Source organism: Nerophis ophidion, linkage group LG15, assembly GCF_033978795.1.
Source record: "Nerophis ophidion isolate RoL-2023_Sa linkage group LG15, RoL_Noph_v1.0, whole genome shotgun sequence".
Classification (NCBI taxonomy): Eukaryota; Metazoa; Chordata; class Actinopteri; order Syngnathiformes; family Syngnathidae; genus Nerophis; species Nerophis ophidion.
The window spans coordinates 14,105,700-14,128,322 of NC_084625.1; the positions used below are offsets into that span (position 1 = coordinate 14,105,700).

The following is a 22,623-nucleotide window of genomic DNA, read 5'->3' on the forward strand; positions in this document are numbered from 1 at the left end:
ATATACTAGTAAATGTGTCTAATTAGCCGTCACTTTTTTTTTTTTGTGCTTCACTCTAGCTTTCCTCATCTATGAATCTTTCATCCTCGCTCATAATTAATGGGGAAATTGTCGCTTTCTCGGTCCGAATAGCTCTTGCTGTTGGAGGCTATGATTATAAACAACGTGAGGATGTGAGGAGCCCTACAACCCGTGACGTCACGCGCACATCGTCTGCTACTTAATAAAGTAAAGGCAAGGCTTTTTTTTTTATTAGCGACCAAAACTTGCGAACCAAACACCAAACACGGCTAAAAGTCGTCTCTTTTCATTGCATAATTACACAGTATTCTGGACATCTGTGTTGCTGAATCTTTTGCAATTTGTTCAATTAATAATGGAGACATCAAATAAGAATGCTGTTGGTGGATTGCAGCTGCCTTTAGCGCCGAAACAGAGCCGGTGTTTCTTTGTTTGTTGTGAAGCTTTAGCACAGAGCAGTCAAGCGAACATGTTTCTCTACGTCAACCAGTGATTTTTTGGATGGGAAAATTGTGATATTAAGTCGGCTCTTACCGGAAACTTCAGTGGATTATGGGACCTCCTGTAGCCGTCAAAAAGGCAACTGGCAATCTTGGCTCCTCGGCTTCTCTCAGAGACACTGGCGTTCACCGCAGCTATCCGACTTTCAGGTATGACTTTAGAATCTGACTAAAATACTATTAACACAATAAGCAGATAAGGGATTGTCCAGAATTATCCTAGTAAATGTGTCTAATTACATCTGAAACTCTCCTACTGCCGCCGCCCAGAGCCGTCACTTTTTCTTTTTTTTTTTTTTTTGTGCTTCACTCTAGCTTTCCTCATCTACGAATCTTTCATCCTCGCTCAAATTAATGGGGAAATTGTCGCTTTCTCGGTCCGAATAGCTTTTGCTGTTGGAGGCTATGATTATAAACAATGTTAGGATGTGAGGAGCGCCACAACCCGTGACGTCACGCGCACATCGTCTGCTACTTAATAATGTAAAGGCAAGGCTTTTTTTTATTAGCGACCATAAGTTGCGAACTTTATGGTTAATGTTCTCTACTAAATCCTTTCAGCAAAAATATGGCAATATCGCAAAATGATCACGTATGACACATAAAATGGACCTGCTATCCCCGTTTAAATAAGAAAATCTCATTTCAGTAGGGCTTTAAGTTAAAAGTCGGGTCAAAACATTAGAAACAGCTCCCAGTATGATGCAACACCATGAAAAATACTCCCATAAATTGTCGTGCCAAAATTACTCAATGTACACAATATTTTGTGCGCGGGGGCCATTAATTGTGAAGTAGGGTGAATTATATTTATATAGCGCTTTTCTCTAGTGACTCAAAGCGCTTTACATAGTGAAACCCAATATCTCAGTATAGCTCAGTTGGTAGAGTGGCCGTGCCAGCAACTTGAGGGTTGCAGGTTCGATTCCCGCTTCCGCCATCCTAGTTACTGCCGTTGTGTCCTTGGGCAAGACACTTTACCCACCTGCTCCCAGTGCCACCCACACTGGTTTAAATGTAACTTAGATATTGGGTTTCACTAGGGACGGCGTGGCGCAGTGGGAGAGTGGCCGTGCGCAACCCGAGCGTCCCTGGTTCAAATCCCACCTAGTACCAACCTCGTCACGTCCGTTGTGTCCTGAGCAAGATACTTCACCCTTGCTCCTGATGGGTGCTGGTTAGCGCCTTGCATGGCAGCTCCCTCCATCAGTGTGTGAATGTGTGTGTGAATGGGTAAATGTGGAAGTAGTGTCAAAGCGCTTTGAGTACCTTGAAGGTAGAAAAGCGCTATACAAGTACAACCCATTTCACTATGTAAAGCGCTTTGAGTCACTAGAGAAAAGCGCTATATAAATATAATTCACTTAACATCTAAGTTACATTTAAACCAGTGTGGGTGGCACTGGGAGCAGGTGGGGAATCGAACCTGCAACCCTCAAGTTGCTGGCACGGCCACTCTACCAACCGAGCTACAAATTGGTCCCCGGGGAGGTACCTGGCACATTTTGGCGCAGATCCAGGTAAAGGTGTTGTGCTCATTTTTCTTCTTCGTACCTAATGAAGTGTCCCGTGCCTGTTCATTATGGGCAAATAAACTCAACTGGGGGTGTGTGTGTGTGTGTGTGAGAGAGAGGGGGGGGGGGAGCTTTCTAGTTGCCTCTTATCTTCCCTCCCTCCCTCGCCCTCTTGCAGGAAGATGGTGTGTGTGTGTGTGTGTGTGTGTGTGCGTGTCTCTCTCTCACACACACACACATGCAAGCATTTCTCTCCCGCTTGCTTTCGCGCTCAGTCGGCAGTCTGCAGAGCGCACATGCAGCACGCCACTTTCTGCCCTCCTCACACACACACACACACATGCATACACACTGAGTGACAGTCCTGGTCCACTGAGGTCCAAGTGTTCCCAGCGGGGGGGGCGCGTGGAAGCATGAGAGGACGACAGGACGCGGGTGGGAATTAAACGGAGTGGAGACCCCCGATAGAGGAAGACCAGGTTTGGACGCTTTGGATTAAAACGGGCTTCCGAGCTGAGGGTGAGTACAGTGCATGTCTTGTCTCCCCGTGCACCTTCAAGACCGCAATCGGGGCCACCACAGTTGGTTAATTGAGATTTAGTGCATCACCGGGCTTGATTGGCTTGACCCATTTGGGGCTTGACGCGAGCGCTCCTGGCACTTTGACGCCCGGGCGGTAAGCGTGGACGTCCGTCGCGGAAGTTGCGGACTCTCAGTGTCAGGCTGGGGATTAAAAAGCCCTTCGCCTGCCCACTCTGCACCTCGGCGATATTGCCATCGGTTCTGAGCATCCCCGCCGCGTGGACACCGGGATTAGAGGCAACAATCCGAGCGGCTTGGCGGAATCTGATTTGCAGAGAAACAAGGGATCACACATGCAACCATGCTACACACACACACACACACACACACACACACACACACACACACACCACTAACTCCTCTATCTGCAGCAGGCTGAGTCTTATTTAGATGAGACACCAGGTCAGAATTACCAGAACTCGGAGACACATCGACTTACAATAATTGTTCCATCACGGTGTGCACTTTGCATCGCCTTACATCCGCTCAATTGCGTCTAATGCACACACACACACACACACACACACACACACACACATGCACACACACACACTCTTAGTGTGTTGTTGTTGTTGTTGCACCAGAAGCATCACTCCCAGCCGGTCAAGGAAATCTTCTCGGCGTATCGGATGCGAGTCACTTTAAAGTCCGAAGTGCGGTCTTATCTGCAAAACACCTGCTTGGCAATAAGCAATTTGACCCCGCCAGGAGTTGCACACACACACACACACACACACACACACACACACACACACACACACACACACACACACACACACACACACACACACACACACACACACACACACACACACTGGGGCCACTGTGCACACAGCAGCAGCATCTCGGCGTTTTACTCCTACATCGCTTATTATCATTCAACTTATTGTCCGAATGATGTCATATTTTGTTTAGCTTTCGGCTGATATCACTTTTTCCTATGCTTCTTATTTTTTGAACTAAATCACTTTTTGCCACACGTCTAATTTTCCGAATGATATCATATTATATGTGTCTTGTTATCTGTATTATTTCACTATACTCTACTTCTTATTCTCCTAATGACATTACTTTCAGTTTCCGAATGATATCACTTTTCTTCATGTCTTATTCTTCGAATGATATCACTTTTTGTTATGAGTCTCATTCTTTGAATGATATCACTTTTTGTTATGCGTCTTATAGTCCTAATGATATCGTCTTTGCTTCATGTGTTATTCTTCGAATGATATCACTTTTTGTTATGCGTCTTATAGTCCTAATGATATCGTCTTTGCTTCATGTGTTATTGTCCGAATGATGTCACGTTTTGCTATACTTATTCCATGAACTAAATCACTTTTTGCCACACGTCCAATTCTCCGAATGATATCATATTTTGCTAAATGTCTTATTACCTGTATTATTTCACTATACTCTACTTCTTATTCTCCTAATTATGTCACTTTCAGTTATGCGTCTTAATATTCAATTAATACTTTTGTTCTGTCTTATTCCCCGAATGATGACTTTTTCTTATATGTCTTATCGTCGGAATGATATCACTTTTGCTTCATGTCTTATTCGTCGAAAGATATCACTTCTTGTTATGCGTCTCATTCTTTGAATGATATCACTTTTTGTTAATCGTCTTATAGTCCCAATGATATCGTCTTTGCTTCCAGTCTTATTCTCCGAATGATATCACGTTTTGCTATACTTCTTAGTCTTTGAACTAAATCGTTTTTTGCCAAAAGTCCAATTCTCCGAATGATATCATATTTTGCTATATGTCTTATTATCTGTATTATTTCACTATACTCTACTTCTTATTCTCCTAATGACGTCACTTTCAGTTATGCGTCTTAATATTCAATTCATACTTTTGTAATGTCTTACTCTCCAAATGATGACTTTTTGTTATACGTCTTATTTTCCGAATTATATCACTATAGCTTCATGTCTTATTCTTCGAATGATATCACTTCTTGTTATGCGTGTCATTCTTTGAATTATATCACTTTTTGTTATGCGTCTTATAGTCCCAATGATATCTTCTTTGCTTCATGTCTTATTCTTCGAATGATATCACTTCTTGTTATGCGTGTCATTCTTTGAATGATATCACTTTTTGTTATGCGTCTTCTTGTCCCAATATCTTCTTTGCTTCATGTCTTATTCTCCGAATGATATCACTTCTTGTTATGCGTGTCATTCTTTGAATGATATCACTTTTTGTTATGCGTCTTCTTGTCCCAATGATATCTTCTTTGCTTCATGTCTTATTCTCCGAATGATATCACTTCTTGTTATGCGTGTCATTCTTTGAATGATATCACTTTTTGTTATGCGTCTTCTTGTCCCAATGATATCTTCTTTGCTTCATGTCTTATTCTCCGAATGATATCACTTCGTGCTATACTTCTCATTCTTTGAACTAAATCACTTTTTGCCACACGTTCAATTCTCCGAATGATATCATATTTTGCAAAATGTCTAATTATCTGTAATATTTCACTATATTCTACTTCTTATTCTCCTAATGACACCACTTTCAGTTTCCGGATTATGACTATTTGTTATACGTCTTATTTTCCGCATACCACCTTTGCTTCATGTCTTATTCTGCAAATGATATCACTTTTTGTTATGTGTCTTCTTGTCCGAATGATATCTCTTTTGCTTCATGTCTCATACTCCGAATGATATCACCTTTGCTTCATGTCTTATTCTTTGAATGATATCAATTCGTGTTATGCGTCTCATTCTTTGAATGATATCACTTTTTGTTATGCGTCTTATTGTCCCGATGATATCGTCTTTGCTTCATGTGTTGTTCTCTGAATGATGACTTTTTGTGATACGTCTTATTGTCCGAATGATATCTCTTTTGATTCATGTCTCATACTCCGAATGATGTCGCGTTTGCTATACTTATTCCATGAACTAATCACTTTTTGCCACACTTCCAATCCTCCGAATGATATCATATAATGCTATGTGTTTTATTATCTGTATTATTTCACTATATGTACTTCTTATTCTCATAATGATGTCACTTTCAGTTATGCGTCTTAATATTCATTTGATATTTTTGTTCTGTCTTATTCCCCGAATGATGACTTGTTGTTATATGTCTTATCGTCCGAATGATATCACTTTTGCTTCATGTCCTATTCGTCGAATGATATCACTTCTTGTTATGCATCTCATTCTTTGAATGATATCACTTTTTGTTAATCGTCTTATAGTCCCAATGATATCGTCTTTGCTTCATGTCTTATTCTTTGAATGATATCACTTTTTGTAATGTATCTTCTTGTCCCAATGATATCATCTTTGCTTCATGTCTTATTCTTCGAATGATATCACTTTTTGTTAAGCGTCTTCTTGTCCCAATGATATCTTTTTTGCTTCATGTCTTATTCTCCGAATGATATTACGTTTTACGATACTTCTTAGTCTTTGAACTAAATCACTTTTTGCCACACGTCCAATTCTCCGAATGATATCATATTTTGCTATATGTCGTATTATCTGTATTATTTCACTATACTCTACTTCTTATTCTCCTAATGACATCACTTTCAGTTATGCGTCGTAATAGTCAATTAATACTTTTGTTATGTCTTATTCTCTGAATGACGACTTTTTGTTATATGTCCTATTGTCCGAATGATATCACTTTTGCTTCATGTCTTATTCGTCGAATGACTTTTTGTTATGAGTCTCATTCTTTGAATGATATCACTTTTTATTATGCGTCTTACAGTCCCAATGATATCGTCTTTGCTTCATGTCTTATTCTCCGAATGATATCACTTCGTGCTATACTTCTTAGTCTTTGAACTAAATCACTTTTTGCCACACGTCCAATTCTCCGAATGATATCATATTTTGCTATATGTCGTATTATCTGTATTATTTCACTATACTCTACTTCTTACTCTCCTAATGACACCACTTTCAGTTATGCGTCTTAATAGTCAATTCATACCTTTTGTTATGTCTTATTCTCCGAATGATGACTTTTTGTGATACGTCTTATTGTCCAAATGATATCACTTTTGCTTCATGTCTTATTTTTCGAATGATGTCACTTTTTGTTATGCGTCTCGTTCTTCAAATGATATCACTTTTTGTTATGCGTCTTCTTGTCCCAATGCTATCTCTTTTGATTCCAGTCTTATTCTCCGAATGATAGCACGTTTTGCTTTACTTCTTAGTCTTTGAACTAAATCGTTTTTTGCCACAAGTCCAATTCTCCGAATGATATCATATTTTGCTATATGTCTTATTATCTGTATTATTTCACTATACTTTACCTCTTATTCTCCTAATGACGTCACTTTCAGTTATGCGTCTTAATATTCAATTCATACTTTTGTTATGTCTTATTCTCCGAATGATGACTTTTTGTGATACGTCCCATTGTCCGAGTGATATCACTTTTGCTTCATGTCTTATTCTTCGAATGATATCATTTCTTGTTATGCGTGACATTCTTTGAATTATATCACTTTTTGTTATGCGTCTTATAGTCCCAATGATATCGTCTTTGCTTCATGTGTTATTCTCCGAATGATATCACGTTTTGCTATACTTATTCCATGAACTAAATCACTTTTTGCCACACTTCCAGTTCTCCGAATGATATCATATTTTGCTATGTCGTATTATCTGTATTATTTCACTATACTCTACTTCTTACTCTCCTAATGATGTCACTATCAGTTATGCGTCTTAATATTCAATTCATACTTTTGTTATGTCTTATTCTCCGAATTATGACTTTTTGTTATGCGTCTTATTGTCCGAATGATATCACTTTTGCTTCATGTCTTATTCTTTGAATGATACCAATTTTTCTTATGCGTCTTATTGTCTCAATGATATCTTCTTTGCTACATGTCTTATTCTCCGAGTGATATCACTTTTTGTTATGCGTCTACTTGTCCCAATATCTCTTTTGCTTCATGTCTTATTCTCCGAATAATATCACTTTTTGTTATGCGTCTACTTGTCCCAATATCTCTTTTGCTTCATGTCTTATTCTCCGAATGATATCACTTTTTGTTATGCGTCTACTTGTCCCAATATCTCTTTTGCTTCATGTCTTATTCTCCGAATGATATCACTTTTTGTTATGCGTCTACTTGTCCCAATATCTCTTTTGCTTCAAGTCTTATTATCCGAATAATATCACTTTTTACTACACTTCCTATTCTTGGAACTAAATCGCTTTTTGCCAATTCTCCGAATGATGTGTGTCTTATTATGTGTATGATGTCACTTGTTGTTATACGGTACTTCCTATTTTCCAAATGATATCACTTCCAGTTATGCATCTTAGTATTCAATTCATACTTTCTGATATGTCTTATTCTACGAATGATATCACTTTCAGTTACTTGTCTTATTCTCAGAATTATGACTTTTTGTTATGTGTCTTATTGTCCAAATGATATCACTTTTTTATGTCTTATTCTCCAAATGATATCACTTTTTGTTAAGCGTTTTATTTATTGAATTATATCACTTTTTGCTATACTTCTTATTCTCCAAATGATATCATATTTTGCAGTGTGTCTTATTATCGTATGATTTCACTTGTTACTAAACTGTACTTCTTATTCTCCAAATGATATCACCTTCTTATGCGTCTCAGTATTCAATTCATACTTTTTGTTGTGTATTATTCTCCGAAATATGACTTTTTGTTATATGCCTTATTGTCCAAATGATATCCCTATTGCTATATGTCGTATTCTCCAAATGATATCACTTTTTGCTATACTTATTCTTTAAACTAAATTACATTGTGCCACACATCCAATTTTCTGAATCGTATCACATTTTGCTATGTGTTTTATTGTCTGTGTGCTTTCACTTATTATACCAAATGATATAACTTTCAGTTACCCGTTGTATTTTCCGAATTATGACTTTTTGTTATGCGTCCTATTGTCCGAATAATATCACTATTGCATCATGTCTTAGTCTCTGAATTATATCACTTTTTGCTATGCATCTTATTCTCCGATTGATGACTCTTTGTTGTGCGTCTTATTGTCCAAATTATACCACTTTTGCTTTGTGTCTTATTCTCCGAATGATATCACTTTTTGTTGTGCGTCTTATTCTCTGAAGTAGATCACTATTTTTTAGGTGTATTTTTTTCTGAGAATTACTTGACTTTCTGCTATACTTAATATTGTCCGAAGTATATCACTTTTGCCCTATGTCTTATTCTCCGAATGATATCACTTTTTGTTGAGCGTCTTATTCTCTGACGTAGATCAATATTTTTAGGTGTATTTTATTCTGAGAATTACTTGACTTTTTGCCATACTTATTATTGTCCGAATTATATCACAAATTCTCTACTTCTTACTGTATTCTCCGAATTATGTCGCTTTTTTGATATGCGTTTTATTCTCCGGATTGTATCACTTTTTGCTGCACTTTTTATCCTTCAAATTATTTCACTTTTGCCATATTTCGTATTCTTCGAATTATATCACTTTTTACTATACGTCTTATTATCCCAATTATATTACTTATTGCTGTGCGTTTTATCCACGGAATTATTTCACTTTCAGTTACGCGTCTTTTTCACCGAAAAATATCACTTTTTGTTATGCGTCTTATTCTCTGAAGTAGATCACTATTTTTAGGTGTATTTTATTCTGAGAATTACTTGACTTTCTGCTATACTTCATATTGTCCGAAGTATATCACTTTTGCCCTGTCTTATTTTCCGAATGATATCACTTTTTTATGCGTCTTATTCTTCAAATAATATCACTTTTTGCCATACGTATTATTGTCCGAATTATATCATAATTGCTATACTTCTTACTATATTCTCCAAATGATGTCGCTTTTTCGATATGCGTTTTATTCACTGGATTGTGTCACTCTTTGCTGAACTTTTTATCAATCAAATTATTTCACTTTTGCTTTATTTCGTATTTTCCAAATTATATCACTTTTTACTATACGTCTTGTTAGCAGAATTATATTATTTATTGATGTTCGTTTTATCCGCGTAATTATTTCACTTTCAGTTACGCATCTTTTTCTCCGAAAAATATCACTTTTTGTTATGCGCGTTATTCTCGGAATTAATTAACTGTTCTACGTGTGTACGGTCCGATATGAGACCTTGAAGGATCCGACCTACAATTAAAGAACTGATAGGTGAACTCACTTGAATGTTATTTACTGGACAAGTTGGTAGAGAAGGCCAGTAACGTGGTGGGAGTGGAGCTGGACTTTCTGGTGGTGGTGTCAGAGAGGAGAAGTCTAGCAAAACTCCTAGCCATTATGGACAACACCTCCCACCCACTACACTCTGACCTTGCGGGGATAATGAGCACGTTCGGTGGAAACCTCAGAATCTCTAAATGCAACACGGAACGACACAGGAGGTCCTTCATACCGATAGCCATCAGACTGTATAATGCATATGTTCCTTGACTGCACTTAAATGTAGAATATATGTAGAATACATGTATACTATTCATAAATTATATATTATACATATAATATAAGTTATATATTATTGATTATTATTATTGTCTACTGTGAGCGAACTGTGGTGTTGAATTTCCCCCAGGGATCAATAAAGTACTAGTGTTCTATTCTATTCTATTCTGTTCTAAAAAAAACAAAATATAAATAAGATAACCTTTCTTTGTACGAGAAGAACCCCTGCATTGATTGTGAACACAGCAAACACATCCTTTTGTAGCAGAACACAGTATGATCGTACTGTTTAGGGTAACGGTTCGTAGAAATGTGTCGTTTACTAAATGTACTCTTTCACATCCGCACTCCACTTTTTAGGGCGTATTATTGCGATGTTTACGTTCTAATTGTTGTTTCCGTCAGTGTTTTGTTGTCCTACACCAGGCATGGGCAATTATTTTGACTCGGGGGCCACATTTAGAGAAAAAATGTGTCTGGGGGTCGATATATATCTATCTATGTATATATACACATACACATTCATATACATACACATATACACACACACATATATATATATATATATATATATATATATATATATATATATATATATATATATATACACAGTACACGCCAAAAGAAGAGATATTTCATGTTCAAACTCATAAAATTAATTTTTTTGGGCCAATAGTAATTAACTTACAATTTAATGGCTGCAACACATGCCAAAGTAGTTGGGAAAGGGCATGTTCACCACTGTCTTACATCATATTTTCTTTTAACAACACTCAATAAACGTTTGGGAACTGAGGAAACTAATTGTTGAAACTTTGAAAGTGGAATTTTTTTCCCATTCTTGTTTTATGTAGAGCTTTAGTCGTTCAACAGTCCGGGGTCTCCGCTGTCGTATTTTACACTTCATAATGCGCCACACATTTTCGATGGGAAACAGGTTTGGACTGCAGGCGGGCCAGGAAAGTACCCACACTCTTTTACTACGAAGCCACGCTGTTGTAACACGTGGCTTGGCATTGTCTTGCTGAAATAAGCAGGGGCGTCCATGATAACGTTGCTTGGATGACAACATATGTTGCTCCAAAACCTGTATCAACCATTCAGTTTTAAAGGTGCCTTCACAGATGTGTAAGTTACCTGTGCCTTGGGCACTAATGCACCCCCATACCCTAACAGATGCTGGCTTTTCACCTTTGGACCAATAACAATTCAGATGGTTATTTTCCTCTTTGTTTCGGAGGACACCACGTCCACAGATTCCAAATATAATTTGAAATGTGGACTCGTCAGAGCACAGAACACTTTACCACTTTGCATCAGTCCATCTTAGATGAGCTCGGGCCCAGCAAAGCCGGCGGCGTTCCTGGGTGTTGTTGATAAATGGCTTTCGCTTTGCATTAACTTGCACTTACAGATGGAGCGACCAACTCCAGCTATTGACAGTGGTTTTATAAAGTGTTCCTGAGCCCATGTGGTGATATCCTTTACACACTGATGTCGGTTTTTGATGCAGTACCGCCTGAGGGATCAAAACTCCGTAATATCATTGCTTACTTGCAGTGATTTCTCCTGATTCTCTGAACCTTTTGATTATTTTACGGACCGTAGATGGTAAAATCCCTAAATTCCTTGCAATAGCTCGTTGAGAAATGTTGTTCTAAAACTGTTCGACAATTTGCTTAGAAAGTGGTGACCCTCGCCCCATCTTTGTTTGTGAATGACTTAGCATTTCATGGAAGCTGCTTTCATACCCAATCATGGCACCCACCTGTTCCCGATTAGCCTGCACACCTGGGTGTTGATGATAAATGGCTTTCGCTTTGCATTAACTTGCACTTACAGATGGAGCGACCAACTGTAGCTATTGACAGTGGTTTTATAAAGTGTTCCTGAGCCCATGTGGTCATATCCTTTACACATTGATGTCGGTTTTTGATGCAGTACCGCCTGAGGGATCAAAACTCCGTAATATCATTGCTTACTTGCAGTGATTTCTCCTGATTCTCTGAACCTTTTGATTATTTTACGGACCGTAGATGGTAAAATCCCTAAATTCCTTGCAATAGCTTGTTGAGAAATGTTGTTCTAAAACTGTTCGACAATTTGCTTAGAAAGTGGTGACCCTCGCCCCATCTTTGTTTGTGAATGACTTAGCATTTCATGGAAGCTGCTTTCATACCCAATCATGGCACCCACCTGTTCCCGATTAGCCTGCACACCTGGGTGTTGATGATAAATGGCTTTCGCTTTGCATTAACTTGCACTTACAGATGGAGCGACCAACTGTAGCTATTGACAGTGGTTTTATAAAGTGTTCCTGAGCCCATGTGGTCATATCCTTTACACATTGATGTCGGTTTTTGATGCAGTACCGCCTGAGGGATCAAAGCTCCGTAATATCATTGCTTACGTGCAGTGATTTCTCCTGATCCTCTGAACCTTTTGATTATTTTACGGACCATAGATGGTAAAATCCCTAAATTCCTTGCAATAGCTCGTTGAGAAATGTTGTTCTAAAACTGTTCGACAATTTGCTTACAAATCGGTGACCCTCGCCCCATCCTTGTTTGTGAATTACTTAGCATTTCATGGAAGCTGCTTTCATACCCAATCATGGCACCCACCTGTTGCCAATTATCCTGCACACCTGTGGGATTTTCCAAATAAGTGTTTGATGAGCATTCCTCAACTTTATCAGTATTTATTGCCACTTTTCCCAACTTCTTTGTCACTCGTTGCTGGCATCACATTCTAAAGTTAATGATTATTTGCAAAAAACTAAATGTTTATCAGTTTTAACTTCAAATATGTTGTCTGTCGGTAGGCCTTTAAAGACCTAAAAAAAATATATTTGGGAATGTTTGGGCCAGATTGAAAAACTTAACGGGCCGCAAGTGGCCCCCGGGCATTAATTTGCCCATGTCTGTCCTACAATGTAGAGCTGGACCTCCCAGTCCTTTCAAGACATTTTTGGGAATGAAGTTGAATTAAAAAAAAAAGTGAGAGTTTGTCCTTTCTATGATCTCTGCTGGACTGTCTACACTCTACCCCCGCGATTGTTTGATTCCGAGAGGCTTCTTTGGTCTTCTGTCCGTAAAAAGAAAAAAAGTTGCCTCCAAACAGCCACGTTCCCTAAGCGTCCATTAGACAGGCGAGGGGCTTAAATGCAATCAATAAGAGAGAGAGTCTCCTTGGCCCCCCTCAGCGACTCATCTTGACACCGTTCTCCTCTAAATGAAGGGAATGCGTCTGCATTGCTCGGAGATTACATGCCCCGCGTGAAAATGGCTGTAAGCTAAGAGACTTGGTCGTGAGGAGGAATTTTTTTCTTGAATTCAATAGTGTTTCTAACCTTGTTTTTTTGCTGGCACTCACAACTTTCTTTGGCCCCGTGACCGATTATTGTTGTGGTTGAGTCGCTGATATTTTGTACGTTTGCCAATACTATAATGCAGATATTATACAAAAATCTGAGAAAAAATTACATTTAAAACCTATTCATACATAAATAGTCCTTATATTTTTGCAATGTGTGTTTCTAGCTAAAAATATATTCTAACAGGCAGCATGAAGACCTAACTGTCACATGTCCAGTCCAGCCCTGCATGGAAAAACCTGACAGATGACCCCGGTGATACATTCCTTCCATTTTTCTTCCAAATTGACACAAAACAGTCAGATTCAGATGAATGTGTCCCCCGCTCGAGACTTCCATGAAGCCGAGGCGGGTTGCGGAGAGCCTCCCTGCTGGTGCGAGCTCCGTGCTCTGGCTCGCAAATAGACGTGGGAAGGATGGCGTTACTTGGAGACGTGCGGTTTCTCCAGCCTGCGGAACGTTTGAAACGCTTACGGGGTGCCGTCGTGCTGATTGAAGCTCATTTTTGCAGCATTAAGATGCTAAAGCCATTGGTCAATCATTAAGTGTCAATGAATATATCGTAGCTCGGTAATATTCTTTGTAATTTTGCACTAAATTAAGTATTTTTGAGCACAAAAATAGCTGAATGAACTAAACATACCGAGACTGAACACCGAACACCTCACTCATAGAACTTGGTACTTGACACATGCTAAATATAAGCATGTTAGCATGCTAAGAGTTAGCGTGCTAACTTTTTTTTAACCAATGTTGAAGCCGAACACCTATGACTCACACAATGTAGTAATTTATATATTTTAACTGTTCGAATGCTAACATGCTAACATTGGCATGCTAACTTTTTTAGCCAATTTTGCAGCCAAACACCTCAATCATATTGCACAGAACTTGACACATCGTAACTGTTAGCCTGCTAATTTTAACATTCTAGCGTACTAATATTAGCATGCTAACTTTTTTTAGCCAATGTTGTAGCCGAACACCTCTGAGTCAAATAACTAGGTACTTGACACATGCTAAATATTAGCATGTTAGCATGCTAACAGTTAGCGTGTTAACTTTTTTTTAGACAATGTTGAAACCGAACGCTTAAGACTCATACAACATAGTACTTAACACATTTTAACAGTTCAAATGCTAACATGCTAATATTGGCATGTTAACTTTTTTAGCCAATTTTGCAGCCAAATACCTTATTCATATTGCACTGAACTTAACACATCCTAACTGTTAGCCTGCTAATGTTAACATTCTAGCGTACTAACATTAGCATGCTAACTTTATTCGACCAATTGTATAGCCGAAAACATTCGAGTCATATAACTTGGTACTTGACACATGCTAACTGTTAGTATGTTAGCGTGCTATCTTTTTTAGCCAATGTTGAAGCAGAACACCTATGACTCATACAACATAGTACTTTACACATTTTAACAGTTCAAATGCTAACATGCTAATATTGGCGTGCTAACTTTTTTAGCCAATTTTGCAGCCAAACACCTTATTCATATTGCACAGAACTTAACACATCCTAACTGTTAGCCTGCTAATTTTAACATTATAATGTACTAACAATAGCATGCAACATTTTTTAGCCAATTGTATACCCGAACACATTCGAGTCATATAACTTGGTACTTGACACATGCTAACTGCTATCATGTTAGCGTGCTAATTTTTTTAGCCAATGTTGAAGCCGAACACCTAAGACTCATACAACATAGTACTTTACACATTTTAACAGTTCAAATGCTAACATGCTAATATTGGTGTGCTAACTTTTTTTAGCAACTTTTGCAGCCAAACACCTCAGTCATTTTGCACAGAATTTGACATATCCTAACTGTTAGTCTGCTAATGTTCAAATTGTAGCGTACTAACATTAGCATGCTTACTTTTTTTAGTCAATTGTATAGCCAAACACCTCTGAGTCATATAACTTGGTCCTTGACACATGCTAACAGTTAGCGTGCTAACTTTTTTAGCCGATGTTGAAGCCGAATGGCTAAGACTCATACAACGTAGTGCTTTACAGATTTTAACTGTTCGAATCCTAACATGCTAACATTGGTGTGCTAACATTTTTAGCCAATTTTGCAGCCAAACACCTCAGTCATATTGCACAGAACTTGACACATCGTAACTGTTAGACTGCTAATGTAAAAATTGTAGCGTACCAACATTAGCATGCTAACTTTTTTTAGCCAATTGTATAGCCAAACACCTCTGAGTCATATAACTTCGTCCTTGACACATGCTAACAGTTAGCGTGCTAACTTTTTTAGCCGATGTTGAAGCCGAATGCCAAAGACTCACACAACGTAGTACTTTACAGATTTTAACTGTTCGAATCCTAACATGCTAACATTGGTGTGCTAACTTTTTTAGCCAATTTTGCAGCCAAACACCTCAGTCATATTGCACATAATTTGACACATCCTAACTGTTAGTCTGCTAATGTTAAAATTGTAGCGTACTAACATTAGCATGCTAACTTTTTTTAGCCAATTGTATAGCCGAACACCTCTGAGTCATATAACTTCGTCCTTGACACATGCCAACAGTTAGGGAGCTAACTTTTTTAGCCGATGTTGAAGCCGAATGCCTCAGACTCATACAACGTAGTACTTTACAGATTTTAACTGTTCGAATCCTAACATGCTAACATTGGTCTACTAACCTTTTTAGCCAATTTTGCAGCCAAAAACCTCAGTCATATTTCACAGAACTTGACACATCCTAAATGTTAGCCTGCTAATGTTAGCATTCTAGCGTAGTAATATTAGCATGCTAACTTTTTTTTGCCAATTTTGTAGCTGTACACTTCCGAGTCATATAACTTGGTACTTGAGTCATGCTAAGAGTTAGCGTGCTAACTTTTTTTGAGCCACTGTTGAAGCCGAATGCCTAACACTCACACAACGTAGTACTTTACGGATTGTAACTGTTCGAATGCTAACATGCTAACATTGGCGTGATAACTTTTTTAGCCAATTTTGCCACCAAACACCTCAAATGATAACCAGCGTGTGTGTGTGTGTTTGCGTGCGGGTGTGTGCGTGTGTGTGTGTGCATGTGTGTGTGTGTGTGTGTGTGTGTGCGATATTGTAATCCAGATGTTTTTATTTTGTCAGTAGAATGTGTCACGGGCCTAACAAAAACAAAGCTGTTGGACACAAATGGGCCCCCAGGCCGCACTTCAGACACCCCTGGCCTAAAGTGAGGGCTATTTATTTATAAAAATACACAGTCCAAATACAGCAGAACAAAAGTCTGTCGAACAGCCCAAAGAACGCCCGAGGAAGGGGGGGCTTTTGCTTGGCGTCCCTCGGAGAATTTCACCACGGATTTGCCACCTGAGGCGAGCAGGAGTGAGTATCTCTGCAAGGCTCAGGCTTATGGCGTCCCGAGGATCCATTCTCAACAAACACTCGACTGTGTGTGCTCAAACATGGACACAAAAGATTTGCTGTCACACATGTGAGTGACTTTTCGACTACTGGGCCCCCGAGGTGGACTGTAACGATTTCTACGGGGGAGGGTGTTCATTACATTTCTTTGAAGAACAGCGGGTGAAGTATATAAGATGGTGTGTGCTGCAGTTTATGCAAACATGTGCATGTGTGTCTGTTTATGCGACCAAACTTAACAAGACAACAAGATTTGCAAACAAAAAGGAATATTTGTTTTGGTTACAAGTGAACTTTAATCTTGTGGGCGGAGCCTCCTTTGAAATGTATGGTAAAAGCTTTTTGTATTGGTCGGTCTCGAGTGATAGCGTGACCATACGACGTCTACTTCTGCCATTGACACAAACACACACACACACACATATATATATAAATGTGTTTGTTTATATATATATATATATATATATATATAAACAAACACATTCATATATATATATATATATACAAACACACACATTTATATATATATATATATATATATATATATATATATGTATATATATACACACCCATATAATTTAAATTATATATGTATATATATATACATATAAATATTCATGTGTGTGTATACACATGTATATATATATATATACACACACACACATACATATATATATATATATATATATATATATATATATATATATATATATATATATATATATATGTATGTATACATATATACACACACATATTTATATATATGCACACCCATATAATTTAAATTATATATGTATATATATATATACATATACATATACATGTGTGTGTATATATATATATATATATATATATATATATATATATATATATATATATATATATATATATATATATATACATATGCATATATTGAAAAGTTATGAGTTGACAAATGTTTGGAGTCAGGATTGACTTTTTTATTTTGCTCCACTGTTTGTTTTCCTGTATAATTTGAGCATTTTCTAGCTTGTTTATTGTTAAAAGTGTCTCCTTTGCATCCAAACTAATGCAAACGCACCATAGTGACAATGTTATGATGGCCCCATATTTTTTAATACAATAAAATAAAAGCTGTTATCATTCCCATCCAGCAACAATTAACACAGATGTGCACCATACCTATCCATGCACTTGGATGTAGACTATTCCCTTCCATTGACATCCTTTTAACTGTTTTTTTTTTTGTGTGGCCTTTATCTTCTTTTGTGTTGTTCTAAAGTGTTTGATTAGAATATAAGAAAAAAAAACAAGCTGTGGGACACAAACAGACTCCCACAACCTTGTGTGCAGCATCAAGGATTGCATGAATATTAAGCACAAGGCAAGCAGTCTCTTTATTTGTTGTCATCTTTGTGAATACACGCCAAATGATGAATGCCTGTTGATAGTATGTTGATAGTATATATTTGTACCATGAATTGATTAACGTGAACCCCGACTTAAACAAGTAGAAAAACGTATTCGGGTGTTACCATTTAGTGGTCAATTGTACAGAATATGTACTGTACTGTGCAATCTACTAATAAAAGTATCAATCAATCAAAGCCTCTTTTGAAAGACTTAGGGTTGAGCTATTTTACTTATATCCTGGGCCTTCGGCTTCTTACGCATATATATATATATATATATATATATATATATATATATATATATATATATATATATATATATATATATATACATATATATATATATATATATATATATATATATATATATATATATATATATATATATATATATATGGCCAGCAAACAGGTTTTTTTCCGGCCTGCTGGAGGAGTTTGCTAAGTATAAAAATGAGTGGCAATTTTTGGATGAAAGAAACAGCTGTTCTAAATGTGTCCACTAGATATCGCAGTAGCAAATTGTTGTATCTTTGTAGATGATGCTAAATATGTACAAAAAAATAAACCATATAATGTTAGTGCACCAGTCAAGGAAAATGAGCAAACTCCTAAAACTGTCAAAACGTGGATCTTGGGGTTCGTTTTCCCAGAATGTAAAGGAAAATTGGCGCGGGCAAGACATGAATGTAAGTACATATTTATTAATAACACTAACAAACTACAAAAAAGGAAGCAAACAAAAGGCGCGCACAATGGTGGAGAACAAACATGACTAATGAAAACAAAAGACTAGCACATAGGCAATTAACTATGAACACGAAACAAAAACACTTACTGTGGCATGGCATGAAGCATGAACTATAATAAACAGGAATATCATGGGTAGCAGAGGTAGTATGGATGGATAGATGGATAGGATAATGTCACCAGGATGAACAACAGAAACAGACAGGCCTAAATAGCAGTTACATGATCAGAGAAAACAGGTGCGTTATTCGACAGGTGTAATCTAATGGGTTGCTATGTTGACAAAACAAACAAATGTGCACGAGTCCAAAAACAAAACCGAAGATGACTAAAACAAAGGATGATCCCACAGACCTGACATAAATATAATCCTGTAATTTGATTTTGATGAACAATATGACATCATTTATTCAGAAAATATAAACAAAGACATATATCGAGCACTAATAGCCGCAACATGTAAGTGTTAAAAAACAACAACAACATCATTATGATTTGTATATTTTCAGAATGTGCTTGTTCTATTTAAAAAAAACAAAAACAAACCAACAATCTGAAGTTGTCTTTATTTTTGTCACGCCCATGGGGCTCCTGTTTTGTTTTGTTCACGTTCGGTTTGGTTGTTTGGACATTCACTTCTTGTTCCTGCACTTCCTTGTTTTTCTTATTTCCATAGCAATTCATTAGTTTCCACCTTGTCTTCAAGTCACGCCCCTGTCCTCAGTTCTCACGTGTTAATAATTATCACAGCTATTATTTAAGCCACAGTTACCAGGTAGTCAGCCTGGCAACTTCATATTCCTCAACCCGATTCATGCCAAGCCATGCTGTTTAAACATTCTGTCCATGCCACGTAAGTTTTTAGTTTGTTTTAGTTCTGCCTTTGTGCTTTGTCTGAATTCATAGTCTAGTTTGGTACCGCCATTGTGCGCGCCTTTTGTTTGCCTTTTGTTGTAGTTTGTAAGTGTTAGTAATAAATAAAAGATGTACCTATATTCACGTCTCGCTCATGCCAATTTTCCTTTGCGTTGGAAAAACAAACTATCCCATAGTCCAAGTCGTGACAATTTTTAAGTTATCGTGCCGTGATTTTACCAGTCCGGCCCCCTTGGGAGTAGAATTTTCTTCATGTGGACCCCCATCTAAAATGAGTTCGACACATCTGCTCTATATGAGGCACTGCTGTTTTTAAAGATCTACTGCATACATTTTAATTTAACTATTTGTCGAAATTTATTGGCTGTGTTATCTGCTGCTAAATGCGATATTCTCAAAGATCCTTTATATCAGTGGTCCCCAACCTTTTTGTAGCTGCGGACCGGTCAACGCTTGATCATTTGTCCCGCGGCCCGGCGAGGTTTTTTTTTTTTTTTTTGTCATGAAAAGGGGAGGATTTTTGGGTTGGTGCACTATTTGTAAGTGTATCTTGTGTTTTTTTGTGTTGATTTAATAAATAAAAAAAAAATATATATAATAATAAAAAATAATAATAATACAATAAAAAAATTATAATAATAACAAAATATTCTGCGGCCCGGTAGCAATCGAGCCCGGTATTTGGGGACCACTGCTCTATATAACAAGAGCACGGCTGTTTTTGATGATATTACCGCTAAAACGGCAGTCAAAGACCCTTTGTAAGTGTATCTTGTTTTTTATGTTGATTTAATAAAAAATAAATAAAAATATAATAATAAAAAATAATAATAATACAATAAAAAATAAAATAATAATAATAAAAAAATATTCTGCGGCCCGGTACCAATCGAGCCCGGTAGTTGGGGACCACTGCTCTATGTAACAGGAGCACGGCTGTTTTTGATGATATTACCGCTAAAACGGCAGTCAAAGACCCTTTGTAAGTGTATCTTGTTTTTTTATGTTGATTTAATTAAAAAAAAAAAAAATATATATATATGTATAATAATAAAAAATAATAATAATACAATACATTTTTTTAAAAAGTAATAAAAAAATATTCTGCGGCCCGGTACCAATCGAGCCCGTTAGTTGGGGACCACTGCTCTATATAACAGGAGCATGGCTGTTTTTGATGATATTACCGCTAAAACGGCAGTCAAAGACCCTTTGTAAGTGTATCTTGTGTTTTTTTATGTTGATTTATTAAAAAATAAATACAAATATAATAATAAAAAATAATAATAATACAAAAAAAAATTAAAATAAATAATAAAAAAATATTCTGCGGCCCGGTACCAATCGAGCCCGGTAGTTGGGGACCACTGCTCTATATAACAGGAGCACGGCTGTTTTTGATGATATTACCGCTAAAACGGCAGTCAAAGACCCTTTGTAAGTGTATCTTCTGTTTTTTTATGTTGATTTAATAAAAAATGAATAAAAATATAATAATAAAAAATAATAATAATACAATAAAAACAATTAAAATAAATAATAAAAATTATTCTGCGAGCCCGGTATTTGGGAACCACTGCTCTCTATAACAGGAAAACGGTTGTTTTTGATGATATTACCGCTAAAACGGCAGTCAAAGACCCTTCAAGATTGAAAAAGTGCTGTTTCATTCTAACAAAATGTTTTCTTTCATTTCGCTCACGACTTCCTGCCACCAGGATGCATTAATTCCTGGCCTTAACCTCGCACCTCCTTTAATCTTCGCCAGGGACCAGAAGGCGGTGTGAACGCCCCGGCATTAACGCGTCCCGAATCTCGCATTCGCTTTGCACTTTGCGCCGCCGTCCATTCGTCAGCGCACAAAAGGGGAGGAAGCGCGGCGCTTGACCTTGAAGAAGTGTGCGCCCTCCAAGACGCAAAAGACCTCACCTGTGTCAAAATGATTTCTTATTCTATTTAATGGGAACAAAGTGATGCTTTATCACTTCCTGTTCCTCGTGCTCGGGCTGAGTCAGGAGCACGCCTTCTTTAAAGGCACTTGGGAATAAGAAACAGATGACGCTTGTGCTCCTTTCTTCCCTTTCTCCTTCTTCTTCTTTTTCTTCTTGCTGAACCCCCGACTCCATCTCCTCAATGACATTTCGCTGGGAGGCATTTGTTGCTTGATAAGCTTGAGTGAACACTGTGACAAGCCTCTCTTTGTACTTCTGTACTCATTTCACCAGGAAAACAACAGGACTCTTTTCCAGGAAACACTTAGTTTAAGAACAGTTCTCAAAGAGCAATTGCAAGAAATTTAGGGATTTCAACATCTACAATCCATAATGTCATCAAACAGTTCAGAGAATCTGGAGAAATCACTCCACATAAGCGGCATGGCCAGAAACCAACATTGAATGACCGTGACCTTCAAAAACCGACATCAATCCTTAAAGGATATCACCACATGGGCTCAGGAACACTTCAGAAAACCACTGTCACTAATTACAGTTTGTCGCTACATCTGTAAGTGAAAGTTAAAGCTCTACTATGCAAAGCGAAAGCCATTTATCAACAACATCCAGAACTGCATTCGGCTTCTCTGGGCCTGAGATCATCTAAGATTGACTGATGCAAAGTGGAAAGGTGTTCTGTGGTCTGATGAGTCCACATTTCAAATTATATTTGGAAACTGTGGACGTGGTGTCCTCCGGATTAAAGAGGAAAATAACCATTCGGATTGTTATAGGCGCA

General features: G+C 37.5%; 1 protein-coding gene across 1 annotated transcript in view; it reads left to right on the forward strand.

The window, feature by feature from the left end:
- The first annotated feature begins 2,315 nt into the window (after positions 1-2,315).
- LOC133569299 (cadherin-12-like) overlaps positions 2,316-22,623 on the forward strand; it is a 343,124-nt gene continuing 322,816 nt past the window's right edge. The window contains exon 1 of the mRNA XM_061921526.1: positions 2,316-2,554. The gene's annotated coding sequence lies outside the window, so the exon portion shown is untranslated. The remainder of the gene's footprint in view (positions 2,555-22,623) is intronic.